This window comes from Gymnoscopelus microlampas (genome assembly GCF_963454915.1).
Source record: "Gymnoscopelus microlampas genome assembly, chromosome: 19".
NCBI classification, from domain to species: Eukaryota; Metazoa; Chordata; class Actinopteri; order Myctophiformes; family Myctophidae; genus Gymnoscopelus; species Gymnoscopelus microlampas.
In genome coordinates this window covers 9,812,431-9,825,233 of record NC_139956.1, presented here as the reverse complement: position 1 = coordinate 9,825,233, position 12,803 = coordinate 9,812,431, and positions in this window count along the sequence as shown.

Below are 12,803 nucleotides of genomic sequence, written 5' to 3'. Positions count from 1 at the left end.
GGGGCTGTGGGGGGTGGTCATTTCCGGTGATAGTAAACCGTTTGGGGCTGTGGGGGGTGGTCATTTCCGGTGATAAGCTTAGACTTTTTACTTTTTACAGGGGCCAGTTGCAATTTTCAGCCACCTGTTGATGCTCTTATAGAGCGGTTTTGAAGGAGGGCAAGGAGTCACACTTTTTTATGACTGTTGGTAGGGCATTTTTGTGCCGAAACTGGGTTCAGTGAGATCAGTGGGGCTCCTTCTGGTGTTGTGCCAGTGTGTGACTTTTACGCTATTGAAGTAGTCTGACAGGTACATGGGTATCCCTGTTTTCTCGCATATCTTGAAGACCAGGCCCATTGCAAGTGTGTAGGGATCTTACTCTGTCCTCCACTCTGAGCTATCCCACCCCAGCATAATGAGCCGGGGTTATGTGAGTTCTGGGTGTAAGGCCTAGTAGTAACCTAACCAGTTTGTTTTGAGAGGTCTGCAGTTTTGTTTTTAATGCCTTTGAGGTGCTAAAGCATAGTCGAAATGACATTGGATGAGTGCTCCGGCTAGTGTCCTCAGTGTGTTCCTACTGACCACCGACTAAGGCATTGTAACAAAGACCAGGGAGTATAGTTCTTTCTTTCCAGCACATTAACTTATTCCAAAGGCCAATATTGCATTTTCTTTCTAAATCACATTACATCCTGTTACCTCCAGGACTATCAGTTAAGAAAGAGCTTCCCACACTGTAAGCTGACACTCATAAATGGAATAAAGGAATCTGAACTTCAGATAAGATTCAAGGCAGCAGGATGGGGGTAGGCACGCGCGCACACACACACACACACACACACACACACACACACACACACACACACACACACACACACACACACACACACACACACACACACACACACACACACACACACACACACACACACACACACACACACACACACACACACACACACAATTATTAGACCTGGAGACAAAACACCATGTCAAAAGGTGGACCACCTGTGAATTATTGTATATTATGTTTTTTATTTGTTCAGTATACATCCCCAGCACATACACAGAAAAAAATATATAATGCTAGTGACAGTAATAATAATAAACAAAATCAACACAATATAACTATAACTATAAATGACAAAGCAAAAAACCAACAGACAAACAAAGCACTGCCATACATTGTATACATCTTTCATCTTGTACACTTATATTCATTTGACTTTTATGTTTTCACCAATTCTTGTAGGTGGTATATGAAGGGAGTCCATATTTTCGAGAATGTCTTGTCCATATTGGATCTGTGACATCGGATTCTCCATCTGTTCTGTATGATTTACAGTCATCGCATTAAGCCATTTCTTATAACAAGGAGGAGAGGGTGACTTCCAGTACAGTAGAATGACTTTCTTGGCTGCAACCATTCCAAGCATCAAGCATTTTGTTCTTCATCCGTATATCTTATGGTAATCTCCGAACATCCAAGTAAAGCAAATTGAGGGTCAATAATGATATATTTTTTATAGACTCTAGAACTGTGAATTATTAAATACTGGTTTTATTGTTTATTTCGGTGGTTCTCAAAGTCCCCAGCAACATTTGTTAATATAGCATAAAAATCACAACGTGTTGCATCTCCTACATTGTTTTACATCTGTATGAATTGTAGTTCATCTATATTTTCAAAACATCTTGAGCAAATTTTGAATATTTTTTGAACATTTTAACAACACAAATCTTGTGTGGGGGTCCGCAGCCAAATACAATTAATTTGGTAGTCCTTGACATGAAAAGGTTTGAGAACCACTGGTTTATGTTAATTAATTTGTTGTGTGTTCTCACCTAGGAATATTTTGTTTGGCTGGTTTCTGTCCTGTCTGTGACCTGTTCAATTGTTAAAGAATTATAGCTACACAGTATCACTGAAAGATGAATATTATACAACACAGTTCAGCATTACATCCTTAATAGTCACATAAAAATCCGATCCACGTTACCTTATTACCAGGTATTACAGGAATTTGTACTGAAAAACGAACAAAAACAATTAGCTCTATTCAGAGGGGCTGGGAAACCGCAGGTTCTGGGACCCCTCATCACATTGGTGACTGAACTAAAGGATAAATCCTTCTACACAATATGATACTCCTGGCAAATACAAGTTTAGTTTTCCTAATAGTGTGGGAATAAGTAAAACCATAATTTATTTTTCTTCTTATGCCTTTAAAAGCCTTTTATGCTTTATGTTATAGACATACAAAACCTGTGTATGAAATGTGTTACATGTATACAAATGACTTCTTAATCATTAATAACAATAAAACATATCTAAAAAGAGTAGGCTTAACAGGTTAAGCTGGCAAATGGTGGTACCATCCTGTTCTATATGGCACCACACACTCACAAACTCACAATCTTCTGTTCGCAGGACCAGAATAGCATTGCCATTTGTCAATGTTTATGTAATCTGCATTTATCCACTCACTGCACAGGTGAATTGTGCAGTTTTACCAGAGCCCTGTTGGTCAGCATGACCTGCTTCCACCTCCCACGACGAGGACGTAGGGTTGGATTTTGAGAGGCATGTACAGTGCCTTGCAAAATAATCGATGAATTGTTTTTTTTTTTATTCTCTTAATCTCTTTTCCGTTCTTTTCATACAGTATGTTTGCAAGGCACTGCACATATATGTGTATGTATATTTTACTTATTTTATTATATATAAATGTTTTTTAATTTACTGAACAATATACAGTATATTTTCTTATTTCTTTTGTTCTTTTTTTGTTTAATTTATTTATTTATTTTTATTATTGTCATTATTATCTCAACCTAGTCATTCCCAATTCTGTCGAGATCTGTGGTCCTTGCAGCTGCAAACTGCTTGTTAGTCTGTAGAGTGTGCAGAGAATCCTCTGATTCATATCTCCTGCCCAGTGGCCAGGCTGGTTTCCAGCACTGGTTGTTTTGATGAACAGATCCATTAACGCCTCCGCAGATGTTTAGCAGGCCCACATGTGGCCCTCTATCGGAAATGGTTTGCAATAGTCCATGACACTATGCCCTGATAAAAAAAGAGACAGGATCTAATAACGGCATTGCTTCCCTGTAGATCTCTGATGTCATGTTAATGTCAAACTTGCCAAACTATGGAGGGACAGCGGGGCAGGCGGACAGATGGACACACACTCTTCTAGGCGACTATAGGCACCACTCAGGCAACAAAAAAAATAATCTAACCATGTGGATCCCAAGATCCACATGGGAATGGCTTAGCTACTGTACAATGTGGACCTCAAGATTCATGTGGTGAGCCTGTGACGGTCATAATTTATGACGTTTCTATGACTTATTACTTAAATTCTGAGAAAGGTTTCAACCCCTTTCCGAGCCCCATTGACTCCCATTATGAAATTGAGGTGGATAACTTAATACCTCCAATGTTATTCCACATGTTTTATACTCTTTTTTTCTTTACATTTTTTAACTTAATTATTGGAAGTGTTCACAAGAAATATGGCGCCGATCTGTCCAGCGGTTTGCAAAATGATCTACAGCAAAACACACACAGCCAAACACACACACACACACACACACATAAACCCTCTTATAGACGGCTAGCCTCCTGCAGAGCCTTGCCTTGAAAAAAACAATATTACTATTGGTTAGACAAGAGACAACAACCTATCACCAGAGTGGGATGGGGGGACATTTCCCTTTCCTTTCTATGGAATTTTCCTGGCCAAAATGTTCAAAGAACTTCTTGAGTTTGAGGACTGACTGAACTTTTGGCTCGACGATAGCAGGCTCCAGCTCTTCCTCAGCCAAGGGTTTATTACTGGCAGCCACTGCAGACTCATCCTTTGGGACCCCTAGCTCTGAACAGGGCGTTGGTTCATAGAAGGTAGCAGTGAACGGGGTGGTGACAGGGGTGGGTTCTGCATTCAGCTGCACGGCTGTAGGCTTCGTCGCATTCTCAGGCTCTGAATAGGGTGTTGGTCTGTAGACGACAGCAGTGGCGGGGATGATGACAGTGATGGGGATGATGACAGTGATGGGGTCTGTCTGCAGCTGCACAGCTGCAGTTATCACAGCCTTCTCAAACATCGCTGAGGATTCAGGCCTGGCAGCTGCAGCAGACTTGTCCTCAACCACTGGCTCTAAACAGGGTGTATCTTCATAGAAGACAGCAACGATGGGAGTAGTGACAGGGGTGGGATCTGCTCTCAGCTGCGTGGCTGCAGGCTTTGCTGCTTTCTCCGACTCCACTAAGGGTCCAGGACTGGCAGCCACCACAGACTCGTCCTCGACTTCTTTGTAGAAGGCAGCAACGGTGGAGGTGGTGGGGTCTGCTTTCAGCTGCATGGCTGCAGGGTTTGCCACTGCCGTCTGTTCTGGACTGGCGGCCGCTGACTCATCCTCAATCGTTGGGACCCCTGACTCTGAACAGGGTGTCTCTTTGTAGATGCCAGTAGGAATGAGGGTAGTGACAGGGGTGCGGTCTGCTTTCAACTCCACAGATGCAGGCTTCGGTGCCATTGCTGAATCCACCAAAGGTTCCGGATTGGCAGTCGCTACAGACTCTTCCTTGACTGCTGGGACTCCTGGCTCTGAACAGGGTGTTGGTTCGTAGACAGCAGTGGAAGGGGTGGTGACATTCATGGGGTCTGATTCCATCTGCATGGCTTCAGGTTTTGCCACTTCCTTGGTCGAGGGTCCAGGACTTGCAGCTGCCGCAGACTCTTCCTCGACTGGTGGAACCCCTGGCTCTGAACATCGTGACTCTTCATCGAAGGCGGCAGTAATGGGGGCGGTGACAATGGTTGAGTCTGCTTTCAGCAGAGTTGCAGGTTTTACCTCGTCCTCTGTATCTGCCGAGGGTTCAGGACTGGCAGCCGCTGCACACCCGATTGCATCGTAGAAGGCAGTGGGGGTGATGATGACAGGGGTGGGGTCTGCTTTCAGCTGCACAACTCCAGGCATCGCATCTTCTTCGGCCTCTGCCGAGGGTTCAGATCTGGCAGCTGCCGCACACTCGTCCTCAACCGCTGGGACCCCTTGCTCTGAACACGGTGCCTCTTCATAGAAGGCAGCTGTGATGGGGGTGGTGATAGGAGTGGAGTTAGCTTGCAGCTCCACAGCTGCAGGCTTCTCTGGTGTCTCTGAATCCACCAAGGGTTCAGGACTGGCAGCCACCGTAGACTCTTCCCCAGCCGCTGGGTCTCCTGGCTCTGAATAGGGGGTCTGTCCGTAGACGGCAGCAGCTGTGGGGGTGGTGACATTGATGAGGTCTGATTTCAGATGCATTGCTGCAGGCTTTGTGAACTCCTCTGACTCCACTGAGAGTTCAGGACTGGCAGCTAGTGAAGACTTGTCCTCGATTGCTTTTTCAAAGGCGGCAGCAGTGGAGGTGATAACAGGAGTGGGGTCTGCTTTCAGCTGCACGGCTGCAGGCTTTGCATCTTCTTCGGCCACTGCCAAGGGTTCAAGACTGGCAGCTGCCGCACACTCATCCTCAACCGCCGAGACCCCTGGCTCTGAACATGGTGTCTCTTTGCAGAAGGCACCGGCAATGGGGATGGTGACAGGAGCGGAGTCTGCTTTCAGGTCAACAGCTGCAGGCTTCACTGGCTTCTCCGACTCTACCAAGGGTTCAGGACTGGCAGCCACCACAGACTCTTCCCCAGCCGCTGGGTCTCCTGGCTCTGAATAGGGGGTCGGTCCGTAGAGGGAAGCAGCTGTGGGGGTGGTGACGTCAATGAGGTCAGATTTCAGCTGCATGGCTGCAGGCTTTGTGGCCTTCTCTGACTCCGCTGAGGGTTCAGGACAGGCAGCCACCAAATCCTCTTCCTCGACCACTGGGACCTGTGGCTCTGCACAAGGTGTCAGTTTGTAAAAGGCAGCTGCAATGGAGGCGGTGACAGTGGTGGGGTCTGCTTTCAGCAGCACAGTTGCAGCCTTCGCCTCTTCCTCTGAAGGTTCAGAACTGGCAGCCGCTGCAGACTGGTCCTTGGTTGCTTCATAGAAGGTGGCAGCGGTGGGGGTAATAACAGGGGTGGGGTCGGCTTTCAGTTGCACAAGCTTTGCATCTTCTTCGGCCAGTACCAAGGGTTCAGGACTAGCAGCTGATGCACACTCATCCTCGACCCCTGGATCTGAACAAGGTGTCTCTTTGCAGAAGGCAGCATTGATGGGGGTGGTGACAGGAGTGCAGCTTTTCAGCTGCACGGATTCGAGCTTCGCTATATTCTTTTCATCCTCAACCTCCGGGACTCCTGGTATCTCTTCGTAGAAGGCAACAGCAATGGGCATGGTGACAGGGACGGAGTCTGCTTTTAGCTCCACAGCTGCAGGCTTCACTGGCGTCTCTAACTCCACCAAGGGTTCAGGACAGGAAGCTGCCGAAGACACTTCCCCTGTTGCTGGGTCTCCTGGCTCTGAATAAGGTGTTGTTCTGTAGACGGTCGCAGCTGTGGGTGCGGTGACATTGATGAGGTCAGATTTCAGCTGCATGGCTGCAGGCACTATGGCCCTCTCGGACTCCGCTAAGGGATCAGGACTGGCAGCCAGTGAAGACTCTTCCTCGACCACTGGGACCCGTGGCTCTGAACAAGGTGTCACTTCATAAAAGGCAGCTGCAGTGGGGATGGTGACAGTGGTGGGGTCTGCTTTCAGCAGCACAGTTGCAACCTTCGTCTCTTCCTCTACATCTGCTGACGGTTCCGGACTGGCAGCCACTGCAGACTTGTCCTTGATTGCTTCATAGGAGGCAGCAGCGGTGGGGGTGATAACAGGTGTGGGGTCTTCTTTCAGCTGCACGGCTGTAGACTTTTCAGGAGTGGCAGCTTCCGCACACTCGTCCTCGACTCCTTGCTCTGAACAGGGTGTCTCTTTGCAGAAGGCAGCAGCAATTGGGGTGGTGACAGGAGTGGGGTCTGCTTCCAGCTGCACGGCTTCAAGCTTCACTGCTATTTTGGACTCCACCAAGGGTTCAGGAGTGGCAGCCACTGTACACTCGTCCTTGTCCACTGGGACCACTGACTCTGAACAGGGTGTCTCTTCATAGATGGCTGCATCGGTAGGGGCGGTGACAGTGATGGGGTCTACTTTAAGCTGCACGGCTGCAGTCATCACAACCTTCTCAGACTCCATGGAGGGGTCAAGACCTGCAGCTGCTGCAGACTCATCCTCAACAGCTGGGAGCCCTGGCTCTGAACAGGGTGTCATCTCTTCGTAGGCAGCAGCAATGGGGGTGATGACAGGGGTGGGGTCTGCTTTCAGCTTCACAGCTACAGGCTCCACTGGCTCCACTGAATCCACCAAGGGTTCAGGACAGGCAGCCACTGCAGACTCTTCCCCAGCCGCTGGGTCTCCTGGCTCTGAACAGGGTGTCGTTCCATAGACGGCAGCAGCTGTGGGGGCGGTGACATTGATGAGGTCTGATTTCAGCTGCACGGCTGCAGGCTTTGTGGCCTTCTCAGACTCTGCTGAGGGTTCAGGACTGGCAGCCAGCGAAGACTCTTCCTCGACCACTGGGACCCGTGGCTCTGAACAAAGTATATGTTTGTAAAAGGCAGCTGCAGTGGGGGCGGTGACAGTGGTGGGGTCTGCTTTCAGCAGCACAGTTGCAGCCTTCGCCTCTTCCTCTGCATCTGCTGAGGGTTCAGGACTGCCAGCCGCTGCAGATTTGTCCATGATTGCTTCATTGGAGGCAGCAGCGGTGGGGGTGATAACAGGGGTGGGGTCTTCTTTCAGCTGCACGGCTGCAGGCTTTGCATCTTCTTCAGCCACTGCTGAGGGTTCAGGACTGGCAGCTGCCACACACTCGTCCTCGACCCCTGGCTCTGAACAGGGTGTCTCTTTGCAGAAGGCAGCAGCAATGGAGAGGGTGACAGGGACGAGGTCTGCTTTTATCTGCACGGCTTCAAGCTTTGCTGCTTTCTTGGACTCCACCAACGGTTCAGGAGTGGCAGCCACTGCACACTCGTCCTCGTCCACTGGGACCACTGGCTCTGAATAGGGTGTATCTTCGTAGATGGCTGCATCGGTGGAGGCGGTGACAGTGATGGGGTCTACTTGAAGCTGCATGGCTGCAGTCATCACAGCCTTCTCAGACTCCCCGGAGGGTTCAGGACTGGCAGCTGCTGAAGACTCATCCTCAACCGCTGGGACCCCTGGATCTGAACAGGGTCTCACCTCTTCGTAGAAGGCAGCAGCAATGGGGGTGGTGACAGGGGTGGGGTCTTCTTTCGGCTCCACAGCTGCAGGCTTCACTGGCGTCTCTGAATCCACCAAGGGTTCAAGACAGGCAGCCACTGCAGACTCTTCCCCAGCCGCTGGGTCTCCTGGCTCTGAATAGGGTGTCGTTCCGTAGACGGCAGCAGCTGTGGGGGCGGTGACATTGATGAGGTCTGATTTCAGCTGCACGGCTGCAGGCTTTGTAGCCTTCTCAGACTCTGTTGAGGGTTCAGGACTGACGGGCAGCAAAGACTCTTCCTCGACCACTGGGACCCATGGCTCTGAACAAAGTACCAGTTCATAAAAGGCAGCTGCAGTCGGGGCGGTGACAGTGGTGTGTCCTGCTTTCAGCAGCACAGTTGCAGCCTTTGCCTCTTCCTCTGCATCTGCTGAGGGTTCAGGACTGGCAGGCGCTGCAGATTTGTCCATGATTGCTTCATTGGAGGCAGCAGCGGTGTGGTTGATAACAGGGGTGGGGTCAGATTTCAGCTGCATGGCTGCAGGCTTTGTGGCCTTCTCTGACTCCGCTAAGGGTTCAGGACTGGCAGCCGGCAAAGACTCTTTCTCGACCACTGGGACCCGTGGCTCTGAACAAGGTGTCAGTTCGTAAAAGGCAGCTGCACTAGGTGTCACCTGGTGACAGCTGCACCAGGTGACAGGGGCGAGGTCTGCTTTCATCTGCACGGCTTCAAACTTCACTGCTTTCTTGGACTCCAAGGGTTCAGGAGTGGCAGCCACTGCACACTCGTCCTCGTCCACTGGGACCACTGGCTCTGTATACGGTGTCTCTTTGTAGAGGGTATCTACTTTAAGCTGCACGGCTGCAGGCTTCACAGCCTTTTTAGACTCTGTAGAGGGTTCAGGATTGGTAGCTGCTGCAGACTCATCCTCAACCGCTGGGACCCCTGGCTCTGAACAAGGTGTCATGTCTTCATAGAAGGCAGCAGCAACGGGGGTGGTGACAGGGGTGGGGTCGGCTTTCAGTTCCACAGCTGCAGGCTTCTCTGGCGTCTCTGAATCCACCAAGGGTTCAGGACTGGCAGCCACAGCAGACTCTTCCCCAGCCGCTGGGTCTCCTGGCTCTGAATAGGATGCCGGTCCGTAGACGGCAGCAGCTGTGGGAGCAGTGACATTGATGAGGTCGGATTTAGGCTGCATGGCTGCAGGCTTTGTGGTATTCGCTGCAGACCTCTCCTCCTGGCCTGCACCCTGTCCAGAGCCAAAGCTAGGTTTCTGTGCATGGGTTGGTGCCCCTCGTGGAACTCCCATTATTCTATCTCTGGGATCCTCCTGTTCAAACATCTTCTTGAGATTAAGGACTGACAGTAAGTTTGTCTTCACAACAGCAGGCTTCGCCTGTTCCTTGGCATCCACCGAGGGTTCAGGGCTAGCAGCCACTGCAAATTTGACCGCTGGGACCCCTAGCTCTGAACATGGTATTGGTTTGTAGAAAGCAGCAGTGGTGGTGGTGGTGATGACAGGCGTGGGGTCTACTTTCACCTGCATGACTACAGGCTTCACCGCCTTCTGGACCTCAGCTGAGGGTTCAGGGCTGGCAGTCGCTGGAGACTCCTCCTCCTCCTGGCCTGCACCCTGTCTTAAGCCAAAGCTAGGTTTCAGTGCTTGGGTTGGCGAGCCCCAGGGAACTACCATTATTCTCTCTCTTGGATCCTCCTGTTCAAAGATTTTCTTGAGCTTAAGAACTGACGGTAATTTTGGCTTACTGACAGCAGGCACTGCTTCTTCCTTGGACTCCACTGAGGGTTCAGCACTGGCAGGTGCTCTAGATTCTGTTTGAACCTCTGGCTCTGAACGGGGTGTCTGTTCATAGAATGTAGTGGTGGGGGCAGGGACAGTAGTGGGGTTTGTTTTCAGTTGCACAGCTGCAGGCTTCGCTACCTTCATGAAATCCACTGAGGGTTTAGGACTTTCAGCCACCGTAGACTTGACCTCGACAGCAGGGACCCCTGTCTCTGAACAGGGTGTCAGTGCGTAGAAGCCAGCAGCGGTGCAGGCAGGGAAAGAGGTGGGGTCTGCATTCAGTTGCACAGTTGCAGGCTTTCCCACAGGTTCAGGGCTGTCAGCCAACGCTGACTTCCCCTCCTCCTGGCCCGCATCCTGTTTGGAGCCAAAGGTAAAGCTATGTTTCTGTGCATGGATTGGTGGACCCCGTGGAACTCCCATTATTCTCTCTCTGCGACCTTCCTGTTCAATGATCTTCTTGAGCTTGAGTATTTTCTCCTCCCTCTTCACAACTTCCTCCCTCACCGTAAGCTTCATTGCCATCTCCCTTAACGCCATATCCCACTCATCTAAATTGTCTTCCCATGCCTTCAGTCTCTTCTCCTCCTCTTCCAGCGTTCTCTTCTCCACCTCCACAAGCTTCATTATCATCTCCATCAACGCCTTCTCCCGCTCGTCTAAATTGTCTACCAAATGTTTCAGTCTCTTCTCTTCCAGCATTTCCTCCTCCTGCGCCTTATTCTCCAACTCCTGTGCCTCTTTGACTGTTTTGTGCTCAGTAGGCATGATCTAATTCCTGTACATTCACATAACTCTCTTGATTAGTCTATGTTATTTGACTGCTTCCGTTGTTTGAACGCCATGCAATGAGGTCTTGGGCCTATATACAGATCATTCATGACGTATGACGTACCATGACGTCAACAGCTTAGGTTGTTGTGTATACTATTATGCACAAGAACGTTGTGTATACTGTATAATAATACAATTTGACAATATTTTACATATCGACCCCATCCATGGTGGTGTTATAATAGCCCACTTTTTCCACCATTTTGAATATTCTTCAAAACACATTTTTTGCCACTCCTTCAACATACTTTAACCAAAACTCACAGGAATTGCTACACGTGATCGCTCATGTGATAAAAACATATCACACAGACGGTTTTCATATACAATAAATATATGAATGAACGCAACATCCATTCAACCACACATTGGAATCGCATGAGGGGCCAGTATAGAAGCCTCAACACACGTGAACGCAAGCACGCGCGCGTACACACACACACACACACACACACACACACACACACACACACACACACACACACACACACACACACACACACACACACACACACACACACACACACACACACACACACACACACACACACACACACACACACACACACACACACACACACAGGGTTAGGGCATGACAGTGATGCTGTCTGGAACTATAGGCAAACACAGAACACTGATTGACGGAAACGAGTCGTGCAGATTTGACTGACATCGGAGCTATAGAGGAGCTATAACATCATTTTGTTTGATGCCACACCACACTACCTTGCTGGTTGCACTCGAAGGATGTAATGGGTCCTTTAGGCCTATCCCTTCCCCCCATTGCCCAGTGGTGGAAATAGCACTCAAATCTTTTACTTAAGTAAAAGTATCAATACCCTATTGTAGTCCGGTATTCAAATTTTACTTTAAAGTACAAAAGTATTGGCATCAAATTGTACTTAAAGTACCAAATGTAAAAGTACTCATTATGCACTCATTATGCTCACAGCGCGCAGCAGAGTGGCACGTTGTACTATTTTCAAATTGCCAAAATATATATAGGTCTGAAGTGGTTTTAGAGTAATAATCTAAATCTACAAAGCAACTAGAGTTTTCAAATAATTATAGTGGACTAAAAGTACAATATTTGCCTCTGAGATGTAGTGGAGTAGAAGTACAATTATTGAAAATTGGAAGTACTCCAGTGAAGTAAAAAATAAAAATTGTACTATGTAGACTCTACATAGTACAATTTTTATTTTTTATTTTTAGAGGACTCTACATTGTATAGTACTTGAGTACTTTCCACCACTGCCATTTCCCTATGCCTTTTTACTCGTGCACAACCCCGTGTCTTCACATTCCCACAGATAAAGAAGGAGAGAGGTAGGGTATGCCTCCTGGTGGAGATTTGCAGTCGACTAAGGACCCCTTTACTTCATCTTTGTTATTTTTCTTTGGTTTGGTTCTTGATTCTGTACCTATCCTGTATGTTGCATCAGATTGTCCCTCCAGGGATCAATATAGCTCTGGTCCATAGCCTGAAGGAGAACTCCTTCAGGCTCTGGTCCATAGCCTGAAGGAGAACTCCTTCAGGCTATGGACCAGAGCTACACTTTGAATGTGCTTTGAAAGCTTTCCCTCTGTTGAGAAATCCAGAGAGAGGAGTTTCTCAATTTGCCTACTGTACCAGGAAGTGCAAGGTGCAAGGAGGCGGGCTCCACTGTATTGCTGCATTTACATTCAAATGGCAGCCCACGTGAGAGGCAAAAATCCTGCCAGACTAGTTTGACAGCAGCAGGCCTGGCTGGAGGAGAGTGGGAGAGTCACTCGAGTTTCTTTGGCTCATGCTTAGCCCCTGGCAAGTTTCGTCTAACAACTTAAGTCAAGCATGTGTACAGTAGCTGTAGAGTAGGCCTACACTGTCACTGTACGCAAGAGGGACAATCATACACTGTTGATACAGCCTTAAAGTAGGCCTAGCCTATTTTAACATCCGTCGCTGCTTATATGCAATTTCTTAATTCTACTTCATAAAAACA